Consider the following 12,913-nt stretch of genomic DNA (forward strand, 5'->3'; position numbering starts at 1 on the left):
ACCCGCAGGAACCCGTAGCACCACTCCACGAGCCTCGCTGTGTCCCGTAGCCTCGAGTTCGACCTCACCCGAACTCCGGCGACAGCCAAGGTCGTCGCTGGCGCCGTTTCCGACCACCCCGAGCTCAACCAACGCACCAAGAGCTGCGGCTTGCTCCCAGCTACACGTAGATGCCCTCCGCGGCACTTTTGGTCGCCGGAATGCACAAAACCACTCTCGCCGCCGCGTTCGGCCTCGCTGGCGGCTAAACGCCGGTGAGTTGACCCTGCTGACCCCTCGTTTGACCACGGGTGGGCCCAGTTTGACCCCCCTGGGTTAATGACAGGTGGGGCCCAGCCCTGTTAACTAATCAGGATTAGTTTTAATTAATATTTAGTTAAACTAATTACACTGACACACGGGACCCACTAGTCAGGGTTGACCTGGACAGTTTTGTTGACCGCTGACGTCATCATGACGTAATGCTGACGCAGTAATTTATTTACTAGAATTATTATTACACATGAAGTTCTAGTAAATACCACAAACTTCAAAAAATCATAGAAATTAATCTGTAACTCCAAATGCAAAGTTTTATATATGAAAAATGATTCGAAAAATCAAATCTATCCATCCGTACTGGCTTCGTGCATGTTTAAGCAAGCTAACCTGATGTTTAGTGCAGAACAAGATAAAGCACTTAAAAGGGCCATTTATGAGTTTGAAACTTGAATCTTTGGTTCAAACTAGTTCAAACCCATCCGGTCTTAGTTGCATTAGCCCAACACACTCATATTGCCATGTTTCATGCATGCATCATATTGTTGCATATTGTTTGGTGATGATTGTGTATCGGTGCTCTCTGCGGTAGGTCCTGCCTCTGAGGTGTATCGTGATTACCCCAATGAAGAACAATACCAGTGCACCGACCCATCAGGCAAGCAACCAACCATTTGATCATATCGATACAATCCCATGTTCTCGCTCCTGCTCTCCTTTACTGCATTAAGACAACGCGTTTCAAACTGCTGTGTGCTAAGGTAGTTGAACCCATTTCCTCTGCATGACCTGTCATTGCCACAGTAACTAGATGAAACCCACTAGCATGTGTAGGAGTTGATTGAGCCATATGTATCTGTTGTTCCTACCTTGCTATGCCTGCTATGCTTAGAGTCGTGTCAGGTCTGGTTCATCTGGGTGATGGGCTAGAGTGAAATGATCATGTGGGTATGAGAGTAATGTGTTGAACACGATTTGGTAAAGGTATCGATGAGAGGCCATGTAGGAGTACATGGTGGGTTGTTTCATTGAAGCCGTCCTTAAGCACTGAGATCTGTATGTGTGATTTAAGAATCAGCTACTACCATGCATTGGGCCCGAAACCAATGGACCCTCTCGGCTTCTTATTCACCCTAGTCCTCTTTCCAGGAGTTGCAAGTTGTTTCTGGTCTTTGTAGCCTACTGGAGGCCGTGGATAGCGCTGACCGCGGGGGTGGGCTGTGATGCGGTAGGTACGTGGCACGGTGTACCGGATACCCGTTAGGTATCTCGGGAACCCTGTACACATCGTTCGGGGCCATATGTGGAAACCTCGGCCGGACTCCCTGCGGATGGAACCTGGATAGGCGATAAACCTATACTAGAGACTTAGGTGTTTAGGTAGGTCGTGGCCGACACCCACGTTGGGCTTCCGCTTGAAGGTTGCCGAGTACATGTCGTTTAAACGACGGTAGGTGGTGAGAGCGTGTATGAAGAAGTACACCCCTGCAGGGTTAACATCATCTATTCGAATAGCCGCGTCCGCGGTAAATGACTACTTGGTTGCCTATACAGTTCATAGACAAGTAAATGGATACTACTAAAAATCTCAAGATAAGCGTGAGTGCCGAGGATGGCTCTTCCGTAGAATGACGGAGGTGGATCCTCAGTGGTGTATTGAAGTGGTGAGTACTGGACTCGTGTACGCAAAACCATTTCAAGTTGGTGTCTCATAGGATAGATTAGCCAAGAGTCAAAGCTCGCTTGTTGCAAGTACCCCACCAACCCTTCTTGATAATTTGCATGTATGTTGGATCTGATGTAAGTCTTGCTGAGTACCTTTGTACTCATGTTGCTTTAATTTACATTTTTCAGAAGACGCTGCAACCCCTTCTGATGGGTTCTTCGTAGACATTGACATCGATGAGTAGACTGAGGCCCAGGTGGTGATCCTGAGCTTGTGAAGGACCACGTAGTATAGCCAGGCTATCCCAAGCCTCTTTTATTTTACTAATTGTCTGTACTCAGACAAGTTACTTCCGCTGTTGGCTTGTATGTCTGTATGACTTGAATGCTGGTTCGTGTGACCTGTACTTGTGTGTATGATATGTATGGCTCCCTGAGCCTTTAAATAAAGTACTTGTGTTGTAGAGTCATGTTGTCATGCCTTGTTGTATTTGCACATATCGAGCGTATTGTGTGTATGATTGAAATGCTTGGTATGTGTGGGATCTGACTATCTAGTTGTTTATTCTTAGTAGCCTCTCTTACCGGGAAATGTTTCCTAGTGTCTCCACTGAGCCTTGGTAGCTTACTACTACTCCGGAACACTTAGGCTGGCCGGCATGTGTCCTGCTTCGTTCCTGTGTCTGTCCCTCCGGGGAAATGTCACGCGATGGATACCGGAGTCCTGTTAGTCCGCTACAGCCCAGTTTACCGGAGTCCTGCTAGCCCAATGCTACAGCCCGGATTCACTTGCTGATGACCGACACGTTCGATGCTGGGTCATGGATGCATGTCCCTGTAAGTCTGTGCCACTTTGGGTTTACGACTAGCCATGTCAGCCCGGGCTCCTTACCATATGGATGCTAGCGACACTATCACATACGTGTGCCAAAAGGCGCAAACGGTCCCTGGCAAAGGTAAGACGAAACCCGTGGGAATACCGTGCGTGAGGCTGCAAAGTGATATGAGGTGTTACATGCTAGATCGATATGGCATTGAGTCGGGGTCCTGACATGAACAAGACTGGGATAAAGAGTTGGCTTATAATCGCCACTTCACACAAGTACTTAAATAGATCATACATCATTTAGAGTACACACATAGTCCGACTACGGACGAAGCCAGAAGAAAAGAAGATAACCCAACTGCTAGATCCCCGATCATCCCAACTGGGCTCCACTACTGATCAACATGAAACAAAACATAGCAACGACCAAGATCTTTGTTGAGCTCCCATCTGAGCTCGGTTGCATCACCTGCACTGGTATCATCGGCACCTACAACTGTTGTGATAGTATCTGGTGAGTCACGAGGACTCAGCAATCTCAAAACCCGCGAGATCAAGACTATTTAAGCTTATGGGTAGGAAGTGCTAATGAGGTGGAGTTGCAGCAAGCACTAAGCAAATATGGTGTCTAACATACGCAAGTAAGAGCGAGAAGAGAAGCAACAGAACGGTCAAGAAGCTAGAAGTGATCAAGAAGTGATCCTGAAACTACTTACGCACAATCAGAACACAAAGACCGTGTTCACTTCCCGGACTCCGCCGAAAAGAGACCATCACGGCTACACACGCGGTTGATGTATTTTAATTGAGTCAAGTGTTAAGTTCTCTACAACCGGACATTAACAAATTCCCATCTACCACGTAACCGCGGGCACGGCTCTCGAAAGTTTATACCCTGCAGGGGTGTCCCAACTTAGCCCATCACAAGCTCTCATGGTCAACGAAGGATATTCCTTCTCCCAGGAAGACCGGATCAGTATCGGAATCCCGGTTTAAAACACATTTCGACAATGGTAAAACAAGACCAGCAAAGCCGCCCGATGTGCCAACAAATCCCGATAGGATTCGCACTTATCTCGTTCTCAGGGCACACCAGATGAGCCAGACGTCGGGTTGGCATAGACCCTGGTTGCCCAGGGGGCGCCGGACATCGCTCGGTTTGGACCAGCACTCGGAGGAGCACTGGCTCGAGGGGGGGGGGTAAAAATAAAGATGACCCTTGAGTCTGCAGAACCCAAGGGAAAAAGGCTTAGGTGGCAAATGTTAAAACCAAGGTTGGGCCTTGCTGGAGGAGTTTTATTCAAAGCGAACTGTCAAGGGGGTCCCATAAATCACGCAACCGCGTAAGGAACGCAAAATCAAGGAACATAACACCGGTATGACGGAAACTAGGGCGACAAGAGTAGAACAAAACACCAGGCATAAGGCCGAGCCTTCTACCCTTTACCAAATATATAGATGCATTAATTAAATAAGAGATATTGTGGTATCCAACATAATCCTGTCCACCATGGGGCAATCTTGAACTTCACCTGCAACTAACAACGCTATAAGAGGGGCCGAGCAAAAGCGGTAACATAGCCAAGCAATGGTTTGCTAGGAAGGGTGAAAAAGGTTAGAGGATGACATGGCAATATAGGAGGCATGGTAAACAAGTGATAGGTAGCACAACATAGCGATAGAATGGAGTAACTAGCAAGAAAAATAGAAGTGATATCGAGTGTAATAGTCATCTTGCCTGAAATCCTGCAAGGAAGAAGAACGAGTCCAAGAAGAAGACAAACGGACGTAGTCAAACGAATCCACACAACTCCGGAACGAAACCGAAGCTACCTAGAGAAGCAAACCGGAAAGTAGCAAACAACATGGTAAATGCACAAGCATAAACACGGCATGATGCACAAACAAATATGATGCATGACCGGTTTAACAGGCATGGCATGGCAAAGTGCACAAACAATACTACAAATTAAGTAGAGCTCAATATGCAACAAGTTGCATATTGACGAAACACCACATCAATTATTTAGTTCTCTCTCGGTTATGTACCCAACAATATTAAATGTTATTAAACATGGTAAGAGGTGAAGCATGAGCAAACCACGTATTTAGGTAAGTTTAAATGAGGCCGTAAACAACAAACAACAATTCCGGAAAATTCCCATATGTCATTTAGTAATTTTAATGGAAACACAATTTTAAGCATTTAAATGTTGTTATCATGATGCAGATGACATATGCAAGTTTTAGGCAATTTTTATGAAGATGTTGACATGAGCAAGATATGAAACATTTGTCACCGTGGTGGAAAGAAAGGGTGCCACGGCAATGAATTCGAAAATGATGCCATGGCAACATATCAATGACTCGATAACTCATTGAGATACCGATGCAAAAGAGCAAGTGTGTGGATGTGCGGAACATGCAAAAGATGGTGGGGTGATCCCGGTTATCGGGTTCCCACGGGTTGACGGCATGGCAAATGAGGAGGAACGTGCAAGGACCAACTTGGACACGGTTTGAACATGAGCATCTCATACAACATGCATTCATTCTTAGAAGGTCGTCTCGGGGTTATACCTTCGAAGCGTGCATTTTCGGGGCGGATCGAGTTCGTCGAGGGAAGTAGTGGTACACGTGCCGTAGTGGAAGTAGTCGTACTCGCGACGGTAGAGGAAGTAGACGTTCACGGGTTGTCATGGGAAGTAGTGGTACTCGCGGGCTTGGCGACGGTAGTTGTACACGTTTGGAGAGGAACTTGTCGCATCCAAGTCCTTCGGGGTTCGTCGGTAGTGGTACTTGGCGAAATGCATGTCGACGATAGTCGTTCTAGGCAGGAAACAGTAGTTGTACACGGGTCTTCGGCGAGGTACTTAGCGTTCCAAAACAAAGCAACAGCAAAAGGCCTCGGGTCTTGTCGTCCTTGCCACCGGCAGTGGAGGTGCACGAAATCAGCGGCAGAGGACAAGCCGCAGCCCTGGCTCTCATGATCGGCAACAAAGGAAGGGGAAGACAGCCTACGGGTCGTAGGTGGAGCTTGGGCGTGGAAGGAGGGTGGCAAGGTAGAGCATTAGCGCGAGATGCAGCGAGGTCATGGGGGCGCGGGATTTGGACGCCGGCTGCAGGGAAGCTCGGGGCAGGGGAAGCAGCCACCATGGGGAAGGGGAGGAGCTCGGCTCCCCTCGGGCGTTGCAGGCTGCTGGTGGAGGAGACGCGCGGGCGAAGTGGTCCCTGGTCGCTGTAGAGGAAGCAGAGGACGGTGCGGGTCTGGCGACGACGGAGAACGGCAGGATGCGGCGAGGCTGCGCTGGCACTTGGCGAAGGCGTGGCCATGGACGACGGTGAGGTGGGTTGAGGGCGGCGGCGCTCCTGGTCACAGCGACTGGACTCCGGCAACGAGGAGGAGGCAGAGGGGAACGAGACAAGGGCGCGGCGCTACTCTCTCTCTCTCTCTGCGACAACGCATCAAGGGAGGAGGGGATCGAGCAGGGCTCTCCCTGGCGATGTGTGTGTTGCGTGTGGCAGCACAGGAGGGAGACATCGATGCGAGATGAGGGGAACGAGCAGGGGAGGCTAGGGTTTACAGCGGGGCGCAACTGGGCCTTAGAGGCCGGCCCGGTAGAGAAGGAAGTGACCAGAGGCCTAGCTGGAGGCCTGGCTAGACTGTTGGGCTCTCTTCTCCCTCTCTCTTATTTTCCAAAACAGAAAAGCATTAGAGAGAAGGAAAATGACGAGGGTTTAGGGAAAGAATATGCGCATAGGGTTAATTTTCCCGGACTCCTAAAATGAGCTTGATCCAGGTAAAATAGAAGTGGGCATGAATGGAAGTATAAATTCAAACTCATTTGATTTAAACTCAAATGGTTTGAACAGGAAGTGAGGGTTGGGAAGGTCCAAAAATGTTGAGAATTTTGGTGGGGCTTCGATAGATGAAGAAAGAATTATAGACAAGGTTAGAGATTCAAAACATGAACAAGAAAAGGCCAAGGGATTTAACATGCACGTGTGTTGTGGTAAATTCTAAACTGATGGAATATTTATAATATCTCCATAAATATTAGGAGGATATGTTATAAAGAGAAATCACCATGTGAATTCCCTCGATTTAAATAGATCAAAAGATCTATGCAATTTATTTAGTTGAGGTTTTAAAAATTAAATGACATGCTGGCATGATGACATGATGCAATGCAAAAATAAATAGAGCAAGCACAAATAAAAACACACGGAGGTCACAAAAATATGGAAATCTTCTGGATCGTCGGTCTCAGGGCGTTACAATAGTCCACCACTACAAGAGGATCTCATCCCGAGATCTTGGATGGCACCGGAGAGAAACAAAGAGGAAGAGAAGAGGTAAAACTAAGTTGCTTCTTCGACAAATGAGTGAAACCAAAGAATCTTGAGAGGTTGAAAAGTTGAAAGAAAGAACACAACAGAGTTGAACCCAATTGAGAGAAGAGCGGTAGAAAATAGAAACAAGGAATACCATGTGAACCTTGGAGGTTGCAAAGCTATGAATGATGAGTACAATGGACAAGAAGGAATTGGAACCACTGTGGTTGAAACGAGATAAACGAGGAACAAGGAAGATCAAAATTGGACAGCACTCCGGTTGAAAAGAGATGCAAGACTTGATAAGATGAAAAGAACTTGAAGAGAGGGCACGACACTCTAGTTAAATGGATAAGCATGAAAAGAACACGATCCTCAATACAAGATGATGACTGAAGAGAGCAACATGACAATGCCTGAGGAAGAAAGAATAGAAGATAGATCATTGGAATAACAGAATGGAAAAGAAAATGCCAACTTCTGCCACAAATGAGCTTGGAAAGCACCCTTCCAAGAAGGTTATAACGGAGTTGTTGGAAAACCAACAACTAAATGAATAGGCTTGTAGCGGGCTTATGGAAAACATCTCAAGACTATCAGGTGACAACTGGCCACTAATGGAAAACATTGATTTGATTGAGAGCACCAAAGAGATGAAAAACTTCTTTCACCGCGAGAATAGGTGGAAACTTGGATAATCGATAGACACAACAATTAGCAACATTCCTTAGGGAAGGCTTTAAGTGAAATCTATACCAAGATAACTCCAATGAAGAGATTGATGGATTTAAAATACCTCATTCTTGACACATATGAATCATGATACATGAAGGAAATTGTCAAGAGTGACATAACGCCATCTCGAAGATAAGGTACAAGGAATTGCACTTTGGAATGCAAGATGAAGAATACTTGAACTCCTCAAAACAAAACATGTGTTGAGCACCATGTTTATTTTTAGAGTATAGCTTGGCTGATCTTAACTTCAAGAAAAATCTTGAAGAACAGTTGAAGAATGAATAGAATCCTTGATGAACCACCATGTAGAGCCTCCATGAAGAACTCTGGTAATAAAAGGATGATAAAAAGAATGAGAAGTTGAAAACACAGGGTGAAGCCTTGCGATGATTTATATGGAGCTTTGCGACAAGATAATGCAGAAAACTTGGAACTCCGAAAAAGAAAAGATGAAGCATCTCAAGCCGAGAAATGTGACATGATGAACAACTCTAGAAAGAAGAAACTAGATCACTTGGATGAAACAATAATAAGAATTACGTTATGCCTATCCTTCACCAATTTAAATTGATGACAAGCAACAGATTTGGCATACTACGTATTCTTCTAGAAAGGATTAAGAGAGATATAGCGTCAACTAGAGAAAAGTCTTCAACGATCCATCGGTAGGATTTAAACAACAAATAAATCAATATGAGAACATAGGAAGAGGAATCTTGAACGAACCACCATAAGAATTGAAACTGAAAGTAGCAAAGGCACAATTCACCGGGAAGAGTTGGAAAACGAATGAAGATACTTGAGGGGATTTAGATACATGAGAACGAAGAGATCATGAACTGATTAGAGGGTATTTGAACGATGCACCGGTAAGATTTGGAGAATGATAGCTACACACTAAGAATGAAGAATTATGACATGATGGCCTTTGAAGGAAAGAAATGGAAACAACTCATGAAATGCTCCGGATAGTAAGAAAAGAATTGTCGCAATCAAAAACAATTATGAGGATGGTATCAAGCTAGAACCATGAATCTTCAAGAGAATGGACCAAGATTTAAGAGAAACTCTTCCTCGGTCTTCTGTGTTGAGAATGACGATGAGAAACACCACCATGAGTTGTTGAGACACTCCGGAATAATGAAGAATAGAAAGGTTGAACCAATGATGAAAAGAATTTGAAAGATCTTGGAGAAAGACATATGACTGATGACAATTCATTCTTACGTCAAACTTAGAAAAGAATTTGGGAATGGCTCCTAATAATTAGAAGAGTCAGGTAAGATCCTAGGAAAAGACTTGTGGGTTAGGGCCCACTCAAGAGAAACACCGATGAATGATTTTAAAAGAGAGATTGCGCCGATTGAATTAAATGGCTTTAATGAGGTAACAACCTCGAAATAGTTAGAATTGATGTGGAGTGGAAACACGAATCTTAAAAGATATCTTCAGCACTCCGGAACAATTGAATCCCAAGCGGGGAATGATTAAGAGATACAGCGGCATACGAAAACACTTGAAACGAGGAAGGGAATATGATCAACACCGAAAACTGGACTTGAATCCACCGGAGAAGAAAAGAGAATGAAGAATGATAAACTTGAAGCTCGTGAGCATCTTCACGAGGGATCACCGGATCAGAACATTGATTGAAAAGGGTGAAGTGACTTCAGATGAATAAATGGATACGTGATTAAAATATATGAGTCCTTGAAGAAAAGTGTGGGAGGGTCGGGAAAAACAAAGACAACTTGGGATGAATGAAGCAAACACCGTTGAGAAAACTTAGAATTAATCTTGCGGATGGGGAGAATGATGGGATCATCTCGAAGAGAAGCGCACCGGTTGGAAAAGAATTAACATGACGACCAATATGAGAACAACATTTAGGAAAGGTATGGATTCAACATTTGACTTCGAAGCAACTCGAATACCACATATAACACAAAACAAAGGATTTGGCTAGCAGAATAAGCCGGAACAAACATATGATAGAGATTTCGTCTGAAGTTTTCGTGGTGGGGCCCACACGGGCTCCATCATACAGCACCATCATGTACAAGGCAGTGCACATGACATACGAAGCGTCCCCGAACCAGCATAGCCAAGGGTTCTTTAAAACACAACGAGACCACTATAAAAACCACCGTGGATAGGCGGACCAGTAGACGTCGAACCCCAATCTCATATCATGCATCTGTCGGAAAGAAAAAGAAAAAACAAACTAGAGATACTTGAATTCCCATCTATAAAACTCCCGAAACTTTCTGGTTATGCAATCTGGTGTTGGGGATACAGGGGAAGCAATATATATCTCACCCAAAACTAACAATCCCTACATCCAAGCTGTATCCATCCATCAACACATAACCAAGAAAACTCTGGAAATCGTGTACCTCAAACATTGAAAAGCATCGGTTATACTAGCTATGGCAATACTCCCGAACTCCCCAGTACTGGGTGGCGTCGAGGTTATCTCACCAACAACTGCATAAAAGAGATTTTCGATGTCGGCGAAACTTAGGTATTCCAGAACTGCAACGATAAAATTATGACGAAAACACCTCGGAGCTCAACTCCCTGGGACACTGCCACAACCGCTAAATGTCAGGAGGCACCAAGAACAATGTTCTTGTCATAAGAATATCGGAACGATCCCAATATACCCACGTGATCCTAAAAAAATTTAGTGAAATTTGAGGCGAGGAAAGACAAAACATCTACGTTAGGAGGCATCACTAGAGCGACGAAGGGACCGAGGAGTAAAAAGAATCCTACTCCCCGATATATATAATCCTAAGACTCAAAACATTTTGTTCTAGACTCAACAACGCCAGTGATTCGATCAAGCAGGGGGATCCTAAGTCGGGGATGGCTCTGATTACCAACTTGTAACACCCACGATGCGGCTATATCTCCCACGTGTCGAAGCCCGACTTAGAGGCATAACCGCATGGTGGTTTTGTCGCAAGAAGGGTCATCTTCACACAATCCCATGTAATGAACAAGACTAGGATAAAGAGTTGGCTTACAATCACCACTTCACACAAGTACTTAAATAGATCATACATCATTCAGAGTACACACATAGTCTGACTACGGACGAAGCCAAAAGAAAAGAAGATAACCGAACTGCTAGATCCCCGATCATCCCAACTGGGATCCACTACCTGATCAACATGAAACAAAACATAGCAACGACCAAGATCTTCGTTGAGCTCCCATCTAAGATCGGTAGCATCACCTGCACCGGTATCATCGGCACCTGCAACTGTTGTGATAGTATCTGGTGAGTCACGAGGACTCAGCAATCTCAAAACCCGTGAGATCAAGACTATTTAAGCTTATGGGTAGGAAGTGGTAATGAGGTGGAGTTCCACAAAGAACTAAGCAAATATGGTGGCTAACGTACGCAAGTAAGAGCAAGAAGAGAAGCAACGGAACGGTCGAGAAGCTAGAAGTGATCCTGAAACTACTTACGCACAATCATAACACAAAGACCATGTTCACTTCCCGGACTCCGCCGAAAAGAGACCATCACGGCTACACACGCGGTTGATGCGTTTTAATTAAGTCAAGTGTTAAGTTCTCTACAACCGGACATTACCAAATTCTCATCAGCCACATCACGGGCGGGCACGACTCTCGAAAGTTTATACCCTGCAGGGGTGTCCCAACTTAGCCCATCACAAGATCTCATGGTCAACGAAGGATATTCCTTCTCCCAGGAAGACCCGATCAGTCTCGGAATCACGGTTTACAAGACATTTTGATAATGGTAAAATAAGACCAGCAAAGCCGCCCGATGTGCTGACAAATCCCGATAGGAGTCGCACGTATCTCGTTGTCAGGGCACACCGGATGAGCCAAATGTCGGGTTGGCATAGACCCTGGTTGCCCAGGGGGCGCCGGACATCGCTTGGTTTGGACCAGCACTCGGAGGAGCACTGGCCCGGGGGGTAAAAATAAAGATGACCCTTGAGTCTGCAGAACCCAAGGGAAAAAGGCTTAGGTGGCAAATGTTAAAACCAAGGTTGGGCCTTGCTGGAGGAGTTTTATTCAAAGCAAACTGTCAAGGGGGTCCCATAAATCACCCAACCGTGTAAGGAACGCAAAATGAAGGAACATAACACCGGTATGACGGAAACTAGGGCGGCAAGAGTGGAACAGAACACCAGGCATAAGGCCGAGCCTTCCACCCTTTACAAAATATATAGATGCATTAATTAAATAAGAGATATTGTGATATCCAACATAATCCTATCCACCATGGAGCAATCTTCAACTTCACCTGCAACTAACAATGCTATAAGAGGGGCTGAGCAAAAGCGGTAACATAGCCAAGCAATGGTTTGCTAGGAAGGGTGAAAAAGGTTAGAGGCTGACATGGCAATATGGGAGGCATGGTAAACAAGTGATAGGTAGCGTAGCATAGCAATAGAATGGAGCAACTAGCAAGCAAAGATAGAAGTGATATCGAGGGTAATAGTCATCTTGCCTGAAATCCCGCAAGGACGAAGAACGAGTCCAAGAAGAAGACAAACGTACGTAGTCGAACGAATCCTCAAAACTCCAGAACGAAACCGAAGCTACCTAGAGAAGCAAACCGGAAAGAAGCAAACGATATGGTAAATGCCCAAGCATAAACATGGCATGATGCACAAACAAATATGATGCATGACCGGTTTAACAGGCATGGCATAGCAAAGTGCACAAACAATACTACAAATTAAGTGGAGCTCAATATGCAACAAGTTGCATATTGACGAAACACCACATCAATTATTTAGTTCTCTCTCGGTTATGTACCCAACAATATTAAATGTTATTAAACATGGCAAGAGGTGAAGCATGAGCAAACCACCTATTTAGGTAAGTTTAAATGAGGCCGTAAACAACAAACAAAAATTCCGGAAAATCCCCATATCTCATTTAGCAATTTTAATGCGAACACAATTTTAAGCATTTAAATGTTGTTATCATGATGAGGATGACATATGCAAGTTTTGGGGAATTTTTATGAAGATGTTGACATGAGCAAGATATGAAACATTTGTCACCGTGGTGGAAAGAAAGGGTGCCGCGGCAATG

Source organism: Triticum aestivum, chromosome 3B, assembly GCF_018294505.1.
Source record: "Triticum aestivum cultivar Chinese Spring chromosome 3B, IWGSC CS RefSeq v2.1, whole genome shotgun sequence".
Classification (NCBI taxonomy): domain Eukaryota; kingdom Viridiplantae; phylum Streptophyta; class Magnoliopsida; order Poales; family Poaceae; genus Triticum; species Triticum aestivum.